Raw genomic sequence first — 23,897 nt, 5'->3', positions numbered from 1 at the left:
AGGTTTCTAATCTGTTGAGTTTTTGATCTGCACTGTTACTGTGAAACCCTGCTATAACCAGATAGTCAAAGCAGAAAGAGTTCAGGGAGTGGTGGGTGGTTGGTGGGTTGTAAATTTCCTTGTTTTGACCTGAATTAACTGAGCAATTCCATCCATGGTTTTCTCATTTTTACCTCAATAGATATGATGGTGGGGGGCAGGAGGGAATTAGTATTGTCTGGGTTTCTCCACATTATCTGTGACTCAGAATTAATTAATATGCTTCTATTTTCTTTCAAGTAGGTAGAAAATTCTTCTTTCACAACATTGGGTATTCACTATTCCACAAGAAATGTCCATATTAAATGCTGTGGGAGTGAAAGCGTTCCTCACAAGAGTTAAAGTGTTTGAATTTAGGGTTGCTTTTTTTTTTTTAAACCAAACTAGAAAGGATTTTTTTTTAAACATCTTTATTGGAGTATAATTGCTTTACAATGGTGTGTTAGTTTCTGCTTTATAACAAAGTGAATCAGCTATACATATACATACATCCCCATGTCCCCTGCCTCTTGCGTCTCCCTCCCACCCTCCCTATCCCACCCCTCTAGGTGGTCACAAAGCACCGAGCTGTATGCGGCTGCTTCCCACTAGCTATCTATTTTACGTTTGGTAGTGTATATATTTGACAGTGAATGTCTCTAAAAGTTCAGAGTCTCCTGTCCAGAGGGGACATGAAAGCATTGGGCCTGGGTATGAAGAAAAAGAACATCACAATTACTTTGAATAAACACCGTATGAAATGTGGGCTCAGTCACATGCTGGCCTTGCTGTTGCCTTTTTAGAATCTACGTTAACAAGTTTTCACCTTTCTTTCCACTCTATTCCTTCCAATTGTGATGTGGTTCCACCATTGTCTGGGGCCATTTATTGAGGGTTTTGGCTTTTGCGTTTTGTGTGTGTTCATGTGTGTCTGGTTTATTTCACTTGCATAATATCCTCCAGGTTCATCCATGTTGTAGTAAATGGCAGGATTTCCTTCTTTTTTTAAAGTTAATTTTTATTGGGAGTACAGTGTTTTTTTTCATTGGAGTATAGTTGCTTTACAGTGTTGTGTTAGTTTCTGCTGTACAGTAAAGTGAATCAGTTACACAGATACATTTATCCACTCTTTTTTAGTTTCTATTTCCACATAGGTCATTATAGAGTATTGAGTAGAGTTCCCTGTGCTCTACAGTAGGTCCTTATTAGTTATCTATTTTATATATAGTAGTGTGTATATGTCAATCCCAGTGTCCCAATTTATCTCCCCCCTCCCCTTTCCCCCTTGGTAACTATAAGTATGTTTAAAAAAGTTTTTGGCGATGTGGAAACACCCTGAGCCTGGCATGGTGGGGGGTAGGTAACCAAGATGTGAACTCTGCTCAGGCAGGACAGAGGAGGACAGACATGATGCCCCTAGGGGGACAGTGACGCTGAGCCCACTGGCTTCTTGGGACCGAGTCAGTGAGTGTGCTGGCATAAATGTACCCAGAAGTGTAATAGGTCAAATTGCAGTCAATGTGGATCTCATTTTAGACTTCTTTTTATGTAAGTTTGATCATCTGAAGCACAAAACTAAACAGTTTTATTACCACCAATGGTTAACAGCCATCAGCTGGTATGCCATGACAAGCCGTAATTCAGAGTGTGCTGGGAGAGACATAACTTTGTTCTTCCACCCACCCACAGACATTTTGTATTTGCAGTGATCCAATCTCAGCTTTTTAGTTCTAAGAAGTTGCTATTTCCAGGGAAACATTTCTGCCATGATTTGGAAAGGGAGGGGTAAATCTGCCATATCGCCTGGAGGTTGATAGGAAAAGAAGGAAAACAACTTTTTTTAATGCTTTTTGGGAAGAGGAAAAAAACCGAGCCATTTTAGGCATTCCCATTTCAGAAGGTTATTCTCATCTAAGAAAGACATTTGAGAGGTTGAAATGGAATATTGCCACTGCTGTGCCTCACATATTGAAGAGAAGTAATAGGCAATTATTTTTGTAGGTTCTTCTCATAAGAAAAGCTATGTAGGACTGGGCCGACCTTCATAAGATAAAATGGGGAATTGAGCAGTTATTCAATGAATTTCAAACAGTGTCAAGAACCCAGCATGATTGTTGCCGTAAAGTATGTAGATGGACTTTTCTAGAGTGAAAATAGCTTCCAGTCTCTGTCCCATTATGATGATAGTATGGTTTCATGTGAAGAAAAAATTCAGGCAATAGAGAAAACCACACAAAAGAATTGATTTCAATTTTTCACTTCAGAAGTATCTGTTGAGTACCTACTGTGTGCAGGTTGGGTGCTCGGCTTTCATCAGTATTCAGACAGGCACAGTTCTTGCCCCTTCTCACCATTGCCTGAGTATTTCACTGGAAATGGTTCTTCCAGACATTGCTTGATATACATGCATATTGTTGATGGATAATTTTGTAAGAGATCATCTCATATGATGTGAGTAGTTCTGCTGCATAATGTGATCTATTGTAAACGACGATTCATTACCGAGGACTGCATAACTGTATCACACTCTTTAAAGACTGCATAGTGTTCAGTTCTGTGTTTCCACCATTATTTAAGTAAAACATCTCCTACTGAAAAACATTTAGATTGTTTCTAGAGTTATTTAATTTTTATTTAATTTAATTTTTTTGCTATTTTTTTAAATTAATAGGTTTTATTTTTTAACAGATCTGGGTTTACAGAAAAATGAGCAGAAAGTACAGACAGTTCCCATATACCCCTTTACCCTTGTCCCAGTTTACTCTATTAATAATAGGGTAAAACATCTGGTATTAGTGTGATAGGCTGGTTACAGTTGATAAGCCAATATTGACAGATTATTATTAATTAAATTCAGTAGTTTGCATTAGGGTTCACTCTTTGTGCTGTATCCTCTATGGATTTTGCAAAATGTATAATGACAAGTGTCCACTGTTACAGTGTCATACAGAGTAGTTTCACTGCCCTAAAAATCCCCTGTGCTCCAACTGTCCTCCCTGACACCTGAACAACTGGCAACCACTGAACTTATTGCTGTCTTCATAATTTTGCTTTTCCCAGTGTGCCAAACAGTTGGAAACATACATTATGTAACCTTTTCAGATTGGCTTCTTTAAATTAGGAATATGCATTTAAGGTCCCCCCCCCTTTTATTTTTCCTTAAAAATCTCATTTCTTTTTATTGCACAACAATATTCCATTGTACGGATGTACCACAGTTTGTTTATCCCTTCACTTATTGAAAGACATCTCGATTGCTTACAAGTTTTAGCAGTTGTGAATAATTTGCTTTAAACATCCATGTGCAGCTTTTTGTGTAGATGTAAGTTTTCAACTCATTTGGATAAATGACAAGGAGCATGACTGCTGGATCGTGTGTGTGTGTGTGTGTGTGTGTGTGTGTGTGTGTGTGTGTGTGTGTATTTTAAGAGTATGTTTAATTTTGAAAGAAACTGTCAAACTCTCTCTTCCAAAATGGCTGTACCATTTTGCATTCTCACCAGTGATGGGTGAGAGTTCCTGTTGCTCCACATCCTCTCTAGCATTTGGTGTTGTCAGTGTTTTGAATTTTTCCCGTTTCAATAGATTTGTAGTGGTATCTCATTGTTGTTTTAACTTGCAATTCCCTAATGACATATGATGTTGAACATCTTTTCATATGCTTATTTGTCATCTGTGTATCTTCTTTGGTAAGGTGTCTGTTTAGATCTCATGCCCATTTTTAAATTGGGTTGTTTGTTCTCTTACTGTAGAGTTTTAAGAGTTCTTTGTATATTTTGGATACCAGTACTTTATGAAATATATATTTTCAAATATTTTCTCCCAGGCTATGGCTTGTTCTTTTATTCTGTGAACATTGTCTTTCATAGAGCATACATTTTGTTCGTTTTATTTAATTTTGGTTGCATTGGGTCTTAGTTGTTTCATGCGGGATCTTCATTGAGGCATGTGGGATCTTTCATTGTGGCGTGCGGTCTTCTCTCTAGTCATGGTGTGCGGGCTTCTCTCTAGTTGTGGCGTGTGAGTTTTCTCTCTCTAGTTGTGGCACACAGGCTCCAGAGCACGTGGGTTCTGTAGTTTACAGCATGCGGGCTCTCTCGTTTAGGCGAGTGAGCTCAGTAGTGGTGGTGTGTGGGCATAATTGCCCTGCGGCATGTGGGATCTTAGTTCCCTGGCCAGGGATCGAACCCACGTCCCCTGCACTGGAAGGCAGATTCTTTACCACTGAACCACCAGGGAAGTCCCTGAGCATATATTTTAAATTTTGATGAAAACAAACTTATTAATTTTTTCATTCATATATTTTGATCTTGGTGTTATATCAAAAATGTCATTGCCAAACCCAAGATCACCTGATTGTTAACCTTTATCCTATGTCACCGTCTAGGAATTTTAGAGTTTCGCACTTTACATTTAGGTTTATGATCCATTTTGGATTAATTTTTTTTTAAAGATGGAAGGCCTGTGTCTAGATTCAGTTTTTTGCATGTGAATGTCCAGTTGTTCCAGCACCATTTGCTGAAAAGACTATCCTTTCTCTGATGAGTCAGCCTTGCTCTTTTGTCAAAGATCAGATGACTATATTTATGTAGGTCTGTTACTGGGCTCTGTGTTATATTGTCTATTCTTTCTCCAGTACCACACTGTCTTGATTACTGTAGTATGAGAGTACGTCTTAAAGTGGAGTAATGTCAGTCATCTCTTTTTCTCCTGTAATATTGGGATGACTTCTGGATCTTTAGCTGTTTCATGTAAGCTTCAAGATCAGTTTGTCAATATCCACGAAGTAACTTGCTGGGGTTTTGATTGGTATTGCATTGAATATATAGATCAAGTTGACAAGAACTGGCATTTTGACAACATTGAGCCTTCCTATCCATATTTATAGAATGCCTCTCTGTGTTTTTTTTAGATCTTCTTTGATTTCTTTCATCAGTGTTTTACATTTTCCTCATTATAGATCTTGTACATTTTTTTCTTAGATTTATATCAAAATATTTCACTTTTGGGGTGCCAATATAAATGGTATTATGTTTTTCACTTCAAATTCTAGTTGTTCATTGGTGGTATATAATAAAGCAATTGACTTTTGTATATTAACATTGTATCCTGCAACTTTGATATAAACACTTATTCCAGGATTTCCAGGAGTTTTTTGTTGATTCTTTGGGATTTTCTACGTCATCTGTGAACAAAGACAGCTTCACTTTTTTCTTTCCACTCTCTGTATCTTTTATTCCTTTTCCTGACTTATTGCATTGGCTAGGACTTCCAGTATGGTGTTGGACAAGAGTGGTGAAAGTGGACATCTTACTGTGTTCCTGATCTTATTAGGAAAGCACCTGTTTTCTCTGCATTAAGTATGATGTTAGCTGTAGTTTTTTGTAGATGTTCTTTATCGAATTGAGGAAGCTTCTCTTTATTTTTAGTTTGCTGAGAGTTTTTATCATGAATGGGTGTTGGATTTTGTCAAACGCTTTTCTGAATTTATGGATACGATCATATGATTTTTCTTTGTTAGTATGTTAAGCAATAGGCTTCATTAATTGATTGATTTTTCTAATGTTGGACCAGCCTTGTATAACTTGAATAAATCCCACTTGCTTGTTAAATTAGATTTCTAGGGGTACTACCTTAAAGTACCACAATGAGTGACTTAACATAAATTTACTGTTCGTAGTTTTGAAGGCTACATGTCTGAGATCCAGGTGTCAGCAGGGTTGGCTCCTTCTGAGGGCTCTGAGAGCAAGAATCTATCCCATGCCGTTCCCCTAGCTTTGGGTGGTTTGCTGACAGTCTTTGGCACTTTCTTTGTTTTGTAGACACATCACTCCTATATCTAATTTACTTTATCTCTGTCCTCTTGCATTTTACTATAAGCAGCAAAGAGAAACCAGGCCTCACGTTCAACACTTTGCTTAGAAATCACCTCAGCTAAATATCGCGTTCATTACTTACAAGGTCTACTTTCCACAGCACAGCAGAATGCAATTCAGCCAAGTTCTCTGTCACTTTTTAGCATCATTTTTCCTCCACTTTCTAATAACATGTTCCTCGTTTCCATCTGAGACCTACCAGAAGCGCCTTTAACGTTCATATTTCTAGCAACAGTTGGTGAGTCTCTGGTGAGATAGTTTCTCTTAAGGGCAGGCCTCTTTGAGAACAGAATGGGCACTGGACTTATTTCAGAATGCCCACTTTTCCCCTCCCTCTGCCGGAAGCATGGGATTTTTCTCTGATCTTCGCTGTGGAAGCTGGTCGGGCATCTGGAGGTAATACTCAACAAAAGTGTGAGTCACCCACTAAGACTGGGCCCCCCTGGAGTTTTTAACTTTCAGAAATGCCCCTACTCAGCCCCTAGCAGCTCCTCAATTACAATTAAGTTTTCATGCCCCCAGTACTGGTTCCTGCAGAGATTTCTGCCGGTGGGTTTCTCCAGGAAGTTGTGATTCTCTGCATCTGCCTGTCTGTCTTTCTCTCCAACTTTGGGGGCAGCAGTTTGCCCTGTGTCCTCAGTTTTCTGATGGATCTAAGAAGATTTACTGATTTTAAGTTTTTGAGCTTTTTTCTTACTGTGTGGGTGTGAGTGATGACTTCTAAGTTTCTTACATTCCGGACTAGAAACTGAAGTCTGTAAGTCTGTGTTTAATTTAGCTTTTTTTTGATTTTGTGTGTATGTGGGCTGAGTGTTTTTGTTTTTGCTTTTGTTTTGCACAATTATTAGCAATACTGCAACCTTGCATATATGACAAGTTGCCTTGTGTAGACTGACTCTTCAAAGTGGATTGAAGGTTATACAAAATACTAATTGATGTGTATTGGGCCAAATTTCCTTATGGTGAAATCACTGTACTCCCAGCAGCATGGATGACTTTGCCTGCTTCCACAGACTCTCACCAACGTTGACTATTGCCAGACTTTTGTATCCTTGCCAGTTAGATAAGCAGAAAGAGAGGTCTTCTAGTCTTACCTGCATTTTTTTTCACCGTAAGTCTATCTTCTCACATATACTGGTCTCTTGTATTGCTGCTTTTGTTAATTACCTGTGTGTGTTTCATCAGTTTCTCTGTGTGGATGTTCATCTTTTTCCTATTAATTAATAAAAAGTTTACTTTAAGTTAGTAAACTCTTGTCTATCTTATATTTTGTAAATGTTTTTTCCACATGTATGTTGTTTATATTTTTAACTTTATAATAGGATTTTTGTTAAGTTTCTTACTTTTTTAATAAAGTGTGTATACCTTCACCGTTAATTCTGTTGTTCTTGCTTTTAATGTTTCTAACGAAGATTTTCCCCATTCCTGACACATTCGGTTGTTTATTTTGACTTTGGTCTTGGATTTTGCTCAGCCATATTCTCCTCTAGTCTTTAAAATATGTATCTTTGGTTCACCTGGAATGGGTTTTCATGGAAAGCCTGAGAATGGGGTCAAGCTTGATTTGTAGCCAAACATCATCTAGCCAGTTGTACAAACACTTAGAAAATAGCTCCTTTTTTTTTTTTTTTTTAACTGATATAAATACCACCTTTATCACTGGCTGGGATTTCCTTCTGGACTCTCCATTTATGGATTCATCTGTTTCATACCGTGTAACTCTGTAGCATTAGCGCTGGTATTTATATAGCGTTTATCTCTGGTGAGTGTTACAACCTCTTCACTTCCTCCTTTTCTGTTTCTTACACCTCCAGCTAGTCTCACAAATTCATTCTTCAGGGTGGCCTTTCAAAGTCATTTTTTCAAGATCACCTCCCCACAAAATAGGAGTTAGTACTTCTTTTTATTATTAGCCTCACACATTTTCAGGTAAGTTTGTATATAAGTTTTTAATTGATTTGTCAATAATTTGAATGGGATCTTTTGTGTGCTTCCTTAAACCAGTGAAACTCTTGCTGTTTATACTTTTAACTGGTCCTTTGATTGAACGCTTACTGATTGTATTTTCAGTTGATATATTTTTACCAGGTATGTCAGTAATGATATGCTAACAAAGAATTCAAATAATGATGATTATTTTTCATTTATAATGTTGAAACTTTGCTTTTACTCTCTTGTTTAGATGCAGTTTTTAAATAATATTAAATAATAATGGTGTTAATGAATACTTTTATCTCATTTTGGGCTTTGTTGGGAGTGTTTCTAGTGTTTGTTAATCTTAGTGGTTCAGCTGATGGTGTGAAATACATGCTTTTATCATTTTAAGGAATTATCTCTATTCTATTTTTATTCAGTCTTTTTTTTCCAATCAGGAATAGATGGTTAGTTTTGTCATTGTTTAATCAATAATCAACAGACTCCTGTGATTTTCCTCCTTGAGTTTTTGATACACTCAATTATTTAAATAGATTTTTCTGATACTGAGTTATTTTCTCTGTACTCTGGAACCAATTAATTGGCATACTAATTCATTCATGAAACTATTTTGGCCTGGAGCTTATTATAAATCAGTAATTGGCAACTTTCTCAGTGATTTCTTTGTTTTTTGGCCTATTTAGGTGTTCCAGTTAATTTCTGTAACATGTTTTCCGGCAAAACTATCCACTCTTCCCAATTTCCTAAAACATTAGCATACAGTTCTTTAAGTTTTACTTGTATCTCTGTCTTCCCCTCTTATATCCACTATTATATATTTACCTAATTTTTGACTAGGTAGAGGTTTGTGTGGTATATTGAGGTGGTTGTCTCAAAATACAATTTCTAATTTATTTATCTACCATGACTTCTTTTTCCTAATTTATTACTTTTTAAAATCCTTAGGACAATCTTTTGCCTTTCCATGGGCATATTTATGTGTATTTTTTATAACCTCTTCCATTGATTGCTTACTTCATTTATTTTATTTTGTATTAGCACAGAAGGTGTGTTTACTGTGAATATACACCTGACTGTATTCTGAAGGTTTTATTAAATAACTAGGGTGAGATTGGTCCTATTTGATTATATTATTGGCTGGAACTACAAGGATACAGAATCCTGACCTCATTCATTCACCTTTTCCCATAAGGTCCCTAAGACTTAAGCCCCAGTATATACAACCTAGAAAGCTGGGATGAACAGTGTAAAACACTTCATTTTTCCTAGTCAGAATAGACTTAAATAGCTTCTGATAAATAGCACTAGTTTCTAGAGACTTGTTCTATTCCATCGCTTTCAGTATGCAAGCCCAAACTCAATGTAGTATTAGAAAAGCATAGTCCATGCCCATCAGCATAATGAGAAAGGCAAATAGAGGAAGATATTGTTGAGCCAGAAGAGGCACATTAGCTCAGAATGTCTGGTGTTGGACTGGTCTGGGCCATGGCAGCGCCTATACAGTGGAGGAAGAGGAGAGAGAGAACCAGATGTTCCTTCCTCCTCTCGTGCAGGAGCAGGTGCTGTGTCATCACCCCAGCTTTCAGAAAGGGAGGTGCAGAGCAGTCACACCTAGGCTCTGTTTTTACTATTGGTCGCTAGCAGATTTGTCCCCATCAGGTCCTGGAATGTGACCAGTTGCCAATTCTTATTCTTTGTTGTGAAGACCAGGAGGAAGGTAGAAAGATGAACACACACACAGGAAATAAGCTCATCCCTAGAGGCCAACTGTTTTCATTTGTATCCTTTGAATTTTTGTGACTTTCTGCCATTGTGACTTTGATACCTTATTCGATCCAAGACTTGTTTAAAAAAAAAACATTTTAAAAAATTTCCAGTGGATCTGGTTTGCTTCTGTTTTAGGTATTTACGTTGAGTTATATAGAACCGTGAGCACCGGAAGTGATTTTAAAGGTTTTTAACATTTTGGAATTGATTGACTGTGAGCTCATGTTCTGTGCTGTGGCTTTCCAGGGCAGTCCTGTGTGCTCCGGGTCGTAGAAGCATCCTTTAGATGATTTTGTGTCTCTAACAGGGCCCAGGGGCTTGCACCAGTTCTGGGTCCTTTTTTTTAAATAAATTTATTTATTTATTTATCTATTTATCTTTGGCTGCGTTGGGTCTTGGTTGCTGTGTGTGGGCTTTCTCTAGTTGTGGCGAGCGGGGGCTACTCTTCATTGCAGTGCGCGGCCTTCTCATCGCGGTGGCTTCTCTTGTTGCGGAGCACTGGCTCTAGGTGCCGCGGGCTCAGTAGTTGTGGCTCGTGGGCTGTAGAGCGCAGGCTCAGTAGCTGTGGCTCACGGGCTTGGTTACTCCGCGGCATGTGGGATCTTCCCGGACCAGGGCTCTAACCCATGTCCCCTGCATTGGCAGGCGGATTCTTAACCACTGAGCCACCAGGGAAGCCCCTGTGTCCATTTTATGGTCATTTCTCAGCCTGGGTTTCCTGTGCCCTAATATCCATCCCATCTCAGGCCAAGGAGGCTCCCATTTCTTTGGGTGACCCTGTACCAGTCCCCAGGCAAGTGGGGAGCTTCTTTGCTACTTCTCCAGGCCAAAGGCGGAATACTCTGGTCCCTGAATGTCATGATTTGGGGCAAGTAGCTCAGTCTCCAGCTCCCTGTGGTTCGTGGTCTGGACTCGGTGCCCACAGGGCTGTCAGAACCCTGGATGTTCAGGGAACGTCCAGGGAGTCATTTGGCTTCGACTCCTACTTCTGTGACTTTGATTCCTTCTTGACTTTTTATAGCTGGTGATTTATTTCCCTTTCTTGGTTTCAGCTCAACTATGCAATTAAAAATTATCTGGCTCTGTTTTATCCAGAATTTTCCCATGAGAAACAAAGGGGCAAAGGTAGAAAAGGATCCCTGTGTGCCAATCGTGTGCACACCATTGCCTGGGAATCTGGAGTGATGATTACACTGACCATGCTAGTGGTGCAGTTAGGGGCCTCAGTTTATACAGTTATATGGCCTATACACATCTCCTTCTTCAATTAATTCACTTCAATTAAACTCAGCGAATACTCACTGAGAAGCTGTTACAGGGTAGTTACTGTGTTGGGTGCTGTACAAGACAGAAGTAGTCTTAATCACCAGTGATTCATGGTCCAGTAGGAGGGACAGACAGAGCATGGAATGGATGGAACTTGCATTTTCTTCTGTGGTGCTTGGGGTACCTCAGGGGTCAGGCCACTTGTTGGATTCTGGGGGTAGATCTCGCCAGAGTAGACAGATGTGGGAACAGTCCAAGAGGTTCTTACATTTGGGAGGAGCTCAGACTCCTTTGAAAATCTGAAAAAAAATACCTATGGACCTTGTTCTCAGAAAAATATTCATTTTGCACATGGTTTCTGGGTTCCAGTAGCCCCTCTGTAAGACCTCATAGGGTTAGAAACTGCTGAAGTCAACGTAAGACAAAGCTGCTCGGGTTTCCATCGCAAGTCCTTCGGGAAAGAGAAGTAATTTTGTTTCAGCCCCGCAGTCAGTAAACAGAGACCACAGATGCCATGAGAACTGCAGATAATGTGGCCAGTGTTTCATCAGGATGTACGTTATTATTCCTAGTGCTGTCTAATACGATCACCAGCATCATCCCTAACAAACTGTGGAGATGTTTAAAAACTCAGTGCCCGCACGGGAGAGTGTGCTGACAGCTCTGGCCTAATTAGCCATCTTCTAACTGTAAGAATCCTAGCATATAAAATCCCAACTCCCTGATGTGCCGTGGTAGTGGCCATCGGCAGATTTACTGCTGTTGTAATGATGTCGGAAACACTCTTAGCGTGAGATCAAATATCTGATCTTTGTTTGCCAAGTCGAGGACACTTCCTCCCGCTTTTGCTATCTTTCAGTTGCCTTTGCACTGCATGAATCACAATGTAATGCTAGAAACATGAGCTTTTGCCAGTGTAAGGTAACAATAAATAAAATATTAACTTTTCTTCAGTGGGATTCTCAATGCACAGTGAACATTTCCCTGCATTATCATCTGTAGATGATTTGGTTCTGAGTGACCTCATATGATTAAAATCCCCAGGTGTGGGGAAGTTCTGATTGTGGGATGAACGTTCTCAGCAAACAAATGCAACTTTTACCTTTCTTAGAATTTTATGTTATGAAGAGTATTTTCCATGAACTGCATTTGTTTTTATCTCGAATCTATCCTTTTACCTTTGATTTGCTTTCTTTTTTTTTGAGTTTGTAGGTATGACAGTTTCATGAAAACTTTAGACATAAAATCCAACCTTACAGAAAAGAAAAATTATAATTCTTCTAAATGACCAAAGATGCCTCATTCTTTCATTCTACCTACCAGCTTCTTTAAAGATGTTATGTATTTGTTTTTATATTGTAATTATTGATAAAGGAGAGAAGAAAAAGCTCAAATATATTTTAAATTTGGCATGAATCAAATGCAGGTTGCTCTAATCTGAAATTACAAAGAGGAGAAGAACTTTGAACATAGTTTGAAGAGCCCCAGACCTGGGTTAGAATATCGAGGGGCTGTTCCCAGCTCTGACCTTGCCACTTTCTGTGTGACCTTGAGCAGACCACTTCCCTCTGTCAGTTTCTCTTTTCTTGTCTATAAAATTGACATATTTCTAGAGTAACTTTATTTTTTTTAACTTTTATTATTTTTTAAAATAAACTTATTTATTTATTTTTGGCTGCGTTGGGTCTTCGTTGCTGCACGCGGGCTTTCTCTAGTTGCGGCGAGCAGGGGCTATTCTTCGTTGCGGTGTGTGGGCTTCTCATTGCGGTGGCTTCTCTTGTTGTGGAGCACGGGCTCTAGGCACATGGGCTTCAGTAGTTGTAGCACGCGGGCTCAGTAGTTGTGGCTCGCGGGCTCTAGAGCGCAGGCTCAGTAGTTGTGGCTCACGGGCTTCGATGCTCCGCGGCATGTGAGATCTTCCCAGACCAGGGCTCAAACCTGTGTCCCCTGCATTGGCAGGTGGATTCTTAACCACTGCACCACCAGGGAAGCCCCCTAGAGTGACTTTAAATGAAAATCAAATGCCTAATAGCTCAGTATAGGACAGCCCCCCAACACTTTAATCTTTTCCTGTCTTAGCAATTGTCTTATTTGTTAAGATGTATTAATTTGTTGTTTTCTTGTGTGTTACCTTTTATCTTCATGCGGACAGGGATTTACATGCCCAGTACCTAGCACAGTGCCTGGCATATGCTAGCCGACCCTCTCCTTCTAGAGTCACATCCCCTTGGAAGCCTTTACTGCTCTGCCTTCTCCCTGATAGGTGGAATTAACACTCAGTCTCTCTTCAAACGCCCACCTACCCAGTACTTATTTCTGAAAAATAAAAGCACATCATACATTTAACTGCATTTGTTTTAAGTCTCTTTCTTCCTGCAAGTCATTTAACCTCTGTAAGACAAGGATCCTTTCTCACTCATCTTCTTATCCCTGGCATCTAGGATGGTGCCCAGTATATAGTAGATGCTTAATTTTTAGGTGGATGAAAAACGTTAACATGTGGGTGTTGGCCTAGCACAGTAGGCAAATTGACTTATTCTCTGGCACTCTGTCCTTTTAGCCCCAGAAATGAGCCCATTTCTGGGTTAGCAGGGGATATGTTGGTCTGAGAGGTGCGCTGTGGCTGGGATTACCGTCCATCCTGCCTCGCTTGTACCAGCCCCATTTCAGGTCTGCTTACCCCAGCGTCCCGTTCAGTTTAGTAGTCATCTCAGATGTATGTTATTTTGATGTTTAAGAAATAATTTTCATTTTGAATGTAGTTTTAAATAAAACTGTATTATAATTTATTTTTTATAAATATAAATTTGTATAATTTTAATAGCTTTGTTAGCTACTAAAATTAATTATGAATTTTAATAGCTCTGTATAATTTTAATAGCTTTGTACATAGCATAGAATCACCCATTTCAAGTGTAAAGTCAGTGATCTTTAGTACATTTACTGAGTGGTTCATCCATCAACATGTCCAGCTTTAGGACATTTTCATCACCCCAGTAAGATCCCTCATGCCCCCTTTTACTCCCAGCCAGGAATCTACTTTCTGTCTATAAGTTTTCCTTTTCTGGAAATTTCACATAAACGAAACCGTGCAGCATATGGTCCCTTGCGTCTGTCTTCTTTCAATAAGGATTGAGGTTCGTCCATATCATATCTTGTATTGGTAGTTCATTCCTTTTTTTTTTTGCTGAATAGTATTCAAATTTATGGATGCAGCTCATTTTATCTATCTGCTTAATAGAACTGTATTATCATTTAAAACCAATATTTTGATAATATGTATTTCAAAAATTGTATAATTTAATTATTTTAGTGCCCCCTTTCCCCTCTGAATTGTGTGTTAGGATGATATCATTACCCTGGCTATAGGCCAACCTGTCTATGTGTGGTTTCCGGGGTAGAGAACCCTTGGAAGCCATACTGGTTCAACTTCTGTTCATATCAACATGTACTGAGCACCCTTGCGCTAGACCCTGAAGATGCAGAAACAAGTAAGACATCATCCCTGCCTTTGAAGACCTTACAGTCTAACAATAACAGCTAACGTTAATTGAGCACCTACTATTGCTGGAGGTGGTTCTGAGTACATTACGTGTATTGTCTTATTAAATCCTTGCTGTAATATCTGAGGAGGAGAGTATCCTTATCATCCTCCTTTTGTATGTGAAACTGGGCCCAGAGAGGTTAAGTAACTTGCTCTGGCTTAGGAGACTGGCTAGATGGTAGAGCCTGTAACTGAGATTGGAAATGCAGAAAGAGGAACACTTAGTGGGGGCAAAACCAGAAAAGTTTGAGATAGTTTGAATTTGAGGCACTCAGGGAGAGTTGTCCACCAAGTATTTGTATGTACTCGTGTAACGCTGCAGCAGGGAATCGAGGCTAGAGATGGAAATCGGGTATCATCAGCGTGTAAGAGGAGGTGAAATCATGAGAGGGATGAGGTCACCCTGGGAGAATGTGTAGTTTGAGAAGAGCCTTAGCTGAATCTTGGGGAGCACCTCTGTGCAGGGGGGCAGCAAGAGGCAGGCAGCTCTGCACTAGGGGGAAACCCTGAGGACACGGGAGGAGGGACTAAAAAAGGGTGGAGCCACAGAAGCCCATGGGCGGACTGTCAAGGCAGCCGGTGCAGCTGGAAGAGCCAGGAAGATGAGACCAGAAGTGTCTCCTGATACGGGAATGTGGAGGCTGTTGATTACATCTGCTTTCGGGGCATTGGAGAGCTTGGAAGCCAGTTAGCAGTGGCTTTCGATATCAAAGGGCCATGATTAGTGGGGTCACACTGGTGGCTGCTCTTTGAAGACATTCAAGAACTAAAGCCTTGAAGGCTCGGGGCATCAAGGGAAGATTGTCTTTTCAATGTCACAGCCTTGAGACTATAAGCGTGAGGCAGGGAACCAAGAAAGGAAGTTTTGAAGACGTAAGAATAAGGGAACAATTCTGTGGTCCTCAGCCAATAGAACCATCTGGGTAGAGGGCAGTGGGGAGGGATGCTACTGAAGAAGAACAGAAACTCTCATCCGGTTGACCTGGTAGTGGGGCTCAGACACTCATAATATACTTTTTAGCTCCCTAGATGATCCTGATTTATAGCCAGGGTTGAAAAAGCACTGGAATAATCGATGGAATGGTATTCCAGAGGAGATGGTAGGAGATGGGATTAATACAACATGGAAGAGTTGGCCTTGACCAAGAGGAAGAGTCAAGGACAAGTATATTCGTAGATGGGTTTACAGATGTGGAAGTAGGCAGATAAAGTAGTATCTGCCTGTTGACCTCAACTTTCTCAATTAAAGTGTGAGGCTAATAGTAAGATGAGAGGAGCTGAGGCTAGACGGCTTGAGAAGAAGGTAAAACTTTGGGATACCTGCTGAAGGGACCGGGAGCGGCAGATGACAGTGGTCCGCTGGGTGCTGCTGGCCTATCAGTAGTTAGAGACGCACAGCGCTAACACGGTTCTGATGCAAATACAAACACGGAAGGGCCATTTCCTCTGCCAGCCTGAGAGCAGAGAGCGAGAATTGGATTCCTGACGCGGGGCTGGGATTTTGCCAAGAAGGGGCTCAGTAAGGAAGGGGTAGTGCATACGGGAGACCCTACTGATGGAAAATTTCAGGATGAGTAAGAAGCAAGTGAAAGCAGGAGGAAGCTGATTAGGAGCAAAGGAAGGATATGGAGGCTGAATGGCCGCCTCAGGTCCAAGGGAAGTGCCAGTGAGGTCAGGGGCGTGAGAAAACTGACAGGATGGGGACTCGTGCTTGGCGATGATATGGGAGTTTATGGTGTCGAATGTGGATCGGCTCCGAAGTGCGGTGCTTGGCTATGGTTAAGGTTGAATGAGGTGGATGGAAAGTAAAAGGCAGTTGAATTGAAGGTGTAAAGGAATTATTAGGCAAGAGTGTTGGATGTATCATTCATTTGGATGTTGACAACATCCTGGTAAGGGCTTCAATGGGATTGTAAAAACATGAGCCAGATGCCAAGGATTTTGATGAATAAGAGGGAATAATCATGGTACTGGAACAGGATTATGGGGACGAGGGGAGGTCGAGCCTCAGGCATGAGCCTCAAATAACGGGAAAGTTTCACAGGAATGTGGTGGCTGATTAATGGTTTCGGTGGGAATGAGGCGAGCAGAGATGGCGAAACTTCCTTCCAACTCAACTCCATAGTATTTGGCCCATGGAAGGATAAGAATTTGGCCTGGAGAAGGGTGCAGGGGCAAAGGAAGCCTTGGAAGAGATCAGTTTGGGGGAGGCAAGGAAGTCCAGAGTGTGTTCCAAGCAGAGGCTGGTGTGGAAAGGAAGAGTTTCTCAAAGCCTGACATTGAGTTAGGGGCACCTGTGTCAGGTCCTGGGGACTCGCCACGTGAGAACTTGATTCAGTTCCCCTTCCATCCTATCACTCACCAAGGAGAAAATCTTTAAAGACCCTCTAACACTTGCTCATCTTTCTTTTCCCCAGAGAGAGAGTGGCCTCAGGTGTAGAGCTAGATTTTAACATGGTCTTGCGGGCATTCCATTGAATAGTTACCTTGTATTTACGGAAAATGTTACTGGTGTGTTTACGTTTGACATAAAATCCATTATTAAAAACGTTTTAAAGTTTTTTTAAAGAAGAGTTCATTTTCTAAATATTCAGTAAATAATAGCAGAGTGGTGAGCAGATGTGGCAAGAATAGCCAAGGTGGTACAGGAATGACTGAGGCTTTGGAGGTATTGACCCAGTGGACAGTTTGTGAAGGATAAGATGCAGGGGGAGAATTTGGAAGGGAGGGCAGTAGTGGCAGAGGCAAGAGGCTGAGAATGAAAACTGTGGGAAGAGAAAAGGACCTGACGTGGGGGCACCCTGAGACTGACCTGGTAGAGTTCTAGATCATTCCGATCCTCCAGAGTCCCCCAAAGAGTCTCCAGAACCAGAGAGACCCCCAGAGCTCCTCCAGTTCAGATCTCACACTGCCGCCAGACACGAGACCAGAAACAAGGCAGAGGGATGGCCAATCCAGGGCATCCTTTTCCCGTCTGTGCTCCCCAGCAGCAAGCCAGCAAGCGTCCCTTGTGTTCACTGTGAAGGTCCCTATTGAAACTGTAGAGAGCCTCAGATGTAACCAGCTGAACCCAAAGAGCCCCTGCTTGGGCTTCCTCATCCCCCCTCCCTCCACCCCAGCTCTTACTCCACTAGGACCAAGGTTCCAAGCAAGTGTTGCTGAAGGGCGCTCGGGCTTTTAGGCAATGAAATCAGGCAAAGGCAACATTAAGAGGTTTTTACAGAAATGGATAGGGGGAAACGGCTGGCGAGCTAGTACTCCAGTGAACAAGGAGGAAAATAAACTATTTACGTTGAACTGTTTGGATTATGTGGTGGACACATTGGCTCTTACAGTTCTGCTATGAGCAGGGAACATTTCATTCTGTCACCAGAGTCCCAAAGAATTTGGTTGTGGGATTTTGGACAGGAAAATTAATGAGCTTCAATGTCAGCATCTCTTCTTAATGGCCTCAGAACAGCGCTATTGATTACAGCTGCTCAGGACAGTACGCTTCTCGTTCACTTGAAAAATGAAGAGTTGCTCTGTTGTCCTAATCCATCTTCGGAAATAATGCATTCTCTCCTGCACGGCTGAGTTCTCCATGCTAGGTCATCTCTGAGCCCCACTCCCCAGGGAAGCACGTGGAGGGAGAGAATGAAGACATTTATTGTCCCTGTGACATGAAGGGTCTCACTTTCCCTCATGCTTTCACAGAGAGGAGGGAAGGATTTGGATTTTAGGCTTTCAGAAATTTCAGTTTAAATTTAGTTCAAATAGGTCTTTTCAATTTGAAAAGATATTGATCAGCTCTTCCCATAAACTACAAGTTTAATACATGTTGGAAAATTTCTTAGCTAAGTACCAAGAATTTCCAGTGTTTTATTGCCCATAAATTCCAGTTTGAACACCTGTGTGGGGAAAACAAAAATGATCTTCAGTGCTCAGAAGATGTGAGATTCCTACAGATCTGTGCCGACCGAGCTTTAAACCCAGGGCAGCAGGGATGCCTGGTCATCCTGTCACTCAGGCTGTGTTTTCTTCATCCAGTCACCGACTCTCTTGAACTTCATGAAAGCTTCCCTCTTTTCAGTGACAATTCAAAGTGAAGAAGAAGAAGGAGGTGACTAGATGCTGATTTCAGATTTAAAGTTGTGAGTGAGGCTGTGGTGGAAATTGGAGAAGGAACATAAGATGTTCCACCCAAGTTCGTATGAGCAACACTATTTAGCATAAATTAAGAGCCAAGTTCTGTACTCACTCAGGTAGTATCACTCAGCCTCGCCTTCCTTGCCTGTGAGGTTGGGATAGAATGGCTGACATCTGGGGTGTTAGGAGGGCTTTTGGGTTGTTTGCTTCCTTGTTTGTCTTTAATTGTGGTAAAACGTGCATTAACGTAGAACTTACCAATTTAGCCTTTTTGGAGAGTACAGTTCAGTAGAATTAAGTACATTCACCTTGTGCTACAACCATCACCACCATCCATCTCCAGAACATTTTTATCTTCCCAAACTGAAACTCTGCACCCAGTAAACAGTAACTCCTCATTTGTTCCTCCCTCCAGCCCCAGGCAATCACCAGGGTTTCTCCTTTCAGTCTCAGTGATTTTTTTTTTTTTTTTTTTTTTTTTTGCGGTATGCGGGCCTCTCCCTGTTGTGGCCTCTCCCGTTGCGGAGCACAGGCTCCGGACGCGCAGGCTCAGCGGCCATGGCTCACGGGCCCAGCCGCTCCTCGGCATGTGGGATCTTCCCGGACCGGGGCACGAACCCGTGTCCCCTGCCTCGGCAGGCGGACTCTCAACCACCGCGCCACCAGGGAAGCCCCGGTCTCGGTGAATTTGACTATTCCAGACACTCCACATAAGTACAGTTATACTCTCTGTTTTCTTTCGTGTCTGGCTTACTTCACTTAGCAAAATGACTTCAGGGTTCCTCCATGCTGTGGCACATATCAAATTTCCATTACTTTTTGTGGCAGGATAATGTTGCATTGTAAAGTATAGACCATATTTTGTTTATCCGTTCATCTGTCCATGGGTGTTTGGGGTGTTCACACATTTGGCTATTATGAACAACACTGCTATGAACATGGGTGTACCAATATCTGTTTAGCTCCCCACTTTTAATTCAATTCGGTATATACACCCAGGTGGATTACTGGATCATACGGTAATTTTATGTTTAATTTTTTGAGGAAGCACCATACCGTTTTGAAGTTTTAATAAGAAGTTAGAACCAAGCATTTGGAATCCTCTGAACCTGGCAGTTCAAGCTTGGAATGGAAATAAAACTGGTTTGTCCTTCAGGCTCTAGGGTCCCACCTCTTGTCCAAACTAATTTTACAGGTGAAGCAATCCCCTTTCTCCAAATCAGTGGAGAAGTACTTCCAAGCGAGGGCTCTAGTTAGAGCATGAAATAACTTGTTCCCACGGACACATTGTCTTTTCTGACTGAGTTCTTAAACTAGGTCTAGCTAAAACATAAGGTAACCAAACGGTAATAATAATGTATACCTTTGGGACTCGTCCTGTTAACTAGCCCTTTCTAGGAGCCAGGATAAGAGTGTCCTGGCCACACTGAGCAAGGGATGTGTGGGGACTGTGTGTTGAGAAAAAAGGTAAGTGGCTGGAGGGGACAGATTGGTTTAAAATGGGAGAAAATTTTAGGTGTCACAAGGACATTTCTTGATGAGATAAAGCAGGAAGAGCATTCTGCCAGAAGGGCAACCTAGAGAGAGAATTGGATATTTATACTAGATGTGCTTCTTTGGGACTTTCCTGTCTTTAACACCTCATTTTACATTTTGAGTTTTTTCCCTTTCTTCTGAGGGCTTCACCCTAAGTCCTTTTCTCTTCTCCCTCCAACAATCACATCCATCCAGTGGCTTCACAGTTTACGCTGTCCACTCCCCGTTTTCCACCTCCAGCCTAGTGTCTGTTCTGGGCTTCTTTCTTTATTCAGCAGATTTTATGGAGTCCTCACTATGGGCCAGGCAGTATTCTAGATGCTGGTCTAGATGCAGATGTGGTCCTTGTTCTTGGATGTTGATGTGGAAGTGGGGATGACAGTGCAGGGAGGATGCTTCAGTAGGATGGTCCAGCTGTCCCTGAGAGCTGACATCTGAGCAGACATCTAATGTCTGTTCAACATCTCTATCTGGATGACACCAAGCTCTGAAACTCAGTTTGCCCAAAGCTGAATTCATGACCTGCCTCCTTTCCCTGCAATCTGTCCCCACTCTACAATATTCTAGAATATTCTATCAAAGTAAGTGATGCTGCCATCCTCCTCCTGGGAGTCATCTGTAAGAACTTCCTCTGCCACCGCTTCCAATCAACCACCAACTCCTGTCCATTTTACCCACTGTGTATTTCCTGAATCTGTCCTCCTGTCTGTCTTTACCACCATCTCTGTCATCTCATGCCTGGACTACCACAAAAGCATACCCCTCACTCGATAACCACTCTTGCTGTCTCCTCACTGCAGCCAGAGGGATCTTTGAAAAAAGTACATCAGATCATGAGCTCCCCTGTGAGGGCCTTTTAGTGACTTCCAGTAGCTCTTTGGTTGAAAGCCGGATATGTGATCCAGGCTCCGCCTTCTTACCGGATTCAGATTCGCCAAGCATCACCGCCACCCTTTGTGCCCCTGTTTCTTGACTTCACCATCCTTCAGACCACCGACAAGTTCATCCTTCCTTCCCATCTCAGGGCCTTTGCACGGGCCGCTCCATTTCCCCAAACACTCCCCACCCCATTCACCTACCTAACCTCATCCTTCAGGTTTTAGTTTACATATGACTTTGTGGATGAGTCTTTCCAGACCTTCCCCACCCCCAGATTAAGTTAGAACTTATTCTTTTCTTGTACTTTTCTTCGGTCGGCTTGAGGATATTCATCCATCTACTAAAGAGCTATCTATCAGATAGCTTCTCTGAGCCAGGCGCTCATAGGTGTTGGGATATATCAGTGAACAAAAGAGACAAAATCCCTGTAGACTTACATTCTAACAGGTGAGACTAAATAAATAAACAAACATAAGAAACCCAGAAATGGGATAGTTTGTTAGAAGGTGACCTGGGCTCTGGAAAAAAAAGAGAGCAAGTTGGAAAGTTGGGCAACAATGATGGTGGGGGGTTTGGTTGCCATTGTGTCTAACTGTGGATAACTTTAAGTGTTATATATGCTTTTCTTTTTTTAAAGATTTCAAATGACTTTATTATTTCTTTTAAAATATTTATTTATTTATTTGTTTGTTTGTTTATGCCTGCGTCGGGTCTTAGTTGCGGCATGCGGGATCTTTCATTGTGGTGCGCAGGCTTCTCTAGCTGTGGTGCGCGGGCTCCAAAGTGCGTGGGCTCAGTAGTTGCGGCGCACGGGCTTAGTTACCCCGCGGCATGTGGGATCTTAGTTCCCCGACCAGGGATTGAACCCAAGTCTCCTGCATTGGAAGGCGGATTCTTAACCACCGGACCACCAGAGAAGTCCCAAGTGTGATTATATGCTTAATGTCTTCCTTGCTAAATGTTTCATTCCACTGGGGCTTACATGGTGTAGTCTTCTCCAGCCACAGAGGAGGGTCTTTTGAATGAGATGAATGAATGAATAAGTGAATGAACAAAGAAATGTGAAGACAGAGAAAAGAATGGCCTGGACCTGGACCCAGGCACTGGCATAGGAATGGAAGAGTAGATTTAAGAAATACTTCACGCAAGAGCAGGCAGTGGTGTTTGGCCACCCGGTTGACTGGATGTGCCCTAGTGCAGGGCAGCAGTGCGTCTTACTGGCAGGAGGTTGCTTACTGGGAAGATGGGTGCCATGTGACCATGAGCTGCTGCTTTAGGGCAGCTGGACATGTCCAGCGAGCTTAGCCTTCTCAGTGCTTCACTTGCATAGCAGTGGGGTCTCCATTCCAAGAAACACAACTTCAGGTCACTCAAGGAAGAACCCCACCTCAGTTTAAAAGTAAGTGTCTCTTGCCTTTGCTAAGCTTCCAATCCATTTAGCTTTCTCCTTGTGCCCCAGTGATTCCTTCCCTGTGACAGGAAAATCGAGTAGCACTTGATAGAAGTATGAAAACACTGTCAGCTCAGATCCTCCACCTCCCTCGTTCTGCACGTTCTCAACTCTTTGTACTCTTGATCTGGAAACACGTAACTGCCAGCTGAGCTAGTAGTCGGACTATATAATCATGGACCACTTGCTGCCTTGCTCTCTTCTCTCTCTCCCTCTCTCTCCGCTGTTCGGTAGTTTTAAAGTTACAATACCCGTGCCACCACTTAAATTTTTTTTTCACAAAATTGCTGACTTGAACTAAACGTGCCCTGTGATTTTTTTCTGAAAGATGCCAAGTTCTGAGTATCCCCTAGCTCACAAGCAAAATGATTTTTGCCCACGGTGCACACTTGCATCAGCACGAAGTCATTCCCAGGTGAATATGTTACGACTGCAGCCACTGTAATTGCACGCCATGTAGCTGGAGGCACGTGTGAGCAGAACTGGCTAAGGGAGTAGGGATGGAAGCATCCAGACGAGGGTGGGGCAAGGGAGGCGGATCAGCCTTGGGCTTTGTTTTTGAGACCAATCCTGGTGCTTTTCCATTTCAGATGAGATTCAGTGAGGATCTCTTCCTCTGTTACGTGATTTTTCTGTTAGGATTGCCTGCAGCCCCCTCTGGTCCATCTGTCAAACTGTCATTACCCCAGAATTAAAATGCTGACTATTTATACACAAAGGTCAAGGATCTCACCCATATTCAATATTGGTTCTAAATTTCTTTTGGCTCATTTGGGGACCTTGTTCTTTGATGGTTTTACATCTGTCTAGAAAATGCCATCAAAGGCTAATTAACAGTGTCAGAAATACACCAGATTAAAGACTTCTCTTAGGACCACACTTTGAAAATCCCAGGCTCTACCCTTTGGGATTTGAGGAAGCCAGGAGAGCGCAGTTCTGTGGTTCATGGACTCGTAACTGCTGTGTGAAGCAGAGCTGTCAGCCAGAGCCTGGGGGCGGCGGGGTAGCAGGTAATGGGCGCTCCAGGTGCAGGGACACTGATTTCTAGAAGATGGATCGATCCCCAGGCATCACTCACCCCTCCAGGCCGCCAGACAGCTGAGGTTCAGGAACAGCCTTCAGTTTCTGGGCAGGCTGTGTTGAATTGTTGAAAGGACTTGGATTTTGGAATCAGACTCGAATTTGAATGCTGACTATGCATTTATTGCCTTTGTAATCTGTCCTGGCTCAAATTACTCAGCCTTAGTTTCTGCCTTTGCAAAATGAGCAGCAGATTGCACAGATTAAATGAGGGCATCTGTGTAGGTGTTCAGTAAAAGTCATTTGTCTGGTATTAGCCCTCCGCCAATGTTAGGTTCTGTTTCCTGCAGGCCTGGGCAGTGACAGGGGTCTACTCTAGCATTAGCATCATAGGAAGCAGTAAATCAGAGGCAAAGGTCTTTGTTGGGGATTCCAGCTGTGAGGCTGTGGTTTGTAAAATTACAGGGCAGTGAGCCAG

At 42.0% G+C, this 23,897-nt stretch overlaps 1 protein-coding gene across 8 annotated transcripts in view; it reads left to right on the top strand.

Moving 5' to 3' along the window:
- Positions 1-23,897, top strand: part of MTUS2 (microtubule associated scaffold protein 2) — a 496,786-nt gene that overhangs the window by 295,224 nt on the left and 177,665 nt on the right. The window lies entirely within an intron of this gene.

The sequence above is a fragment of the Orcinus orca genome, chromosome 18 (genome assembly GCF_937001465.1).
Source record: "Orcinus orca chromosome 18, mOrcOrc1.1, whole genome shotgun sequence".
Taxonomy (NCBI): domain Eukaryota; kingdom Metazoa; phylum Chordata; class Mammalia; order Artiodactyla; family Delphinidae; genus Orcinus; species Orcinus orca.
The sequence above is the reverse complement of the archived record's forward strand: the minus strand, read 5'-3'. Positions and strand labels throughout refer to the sequence as shown.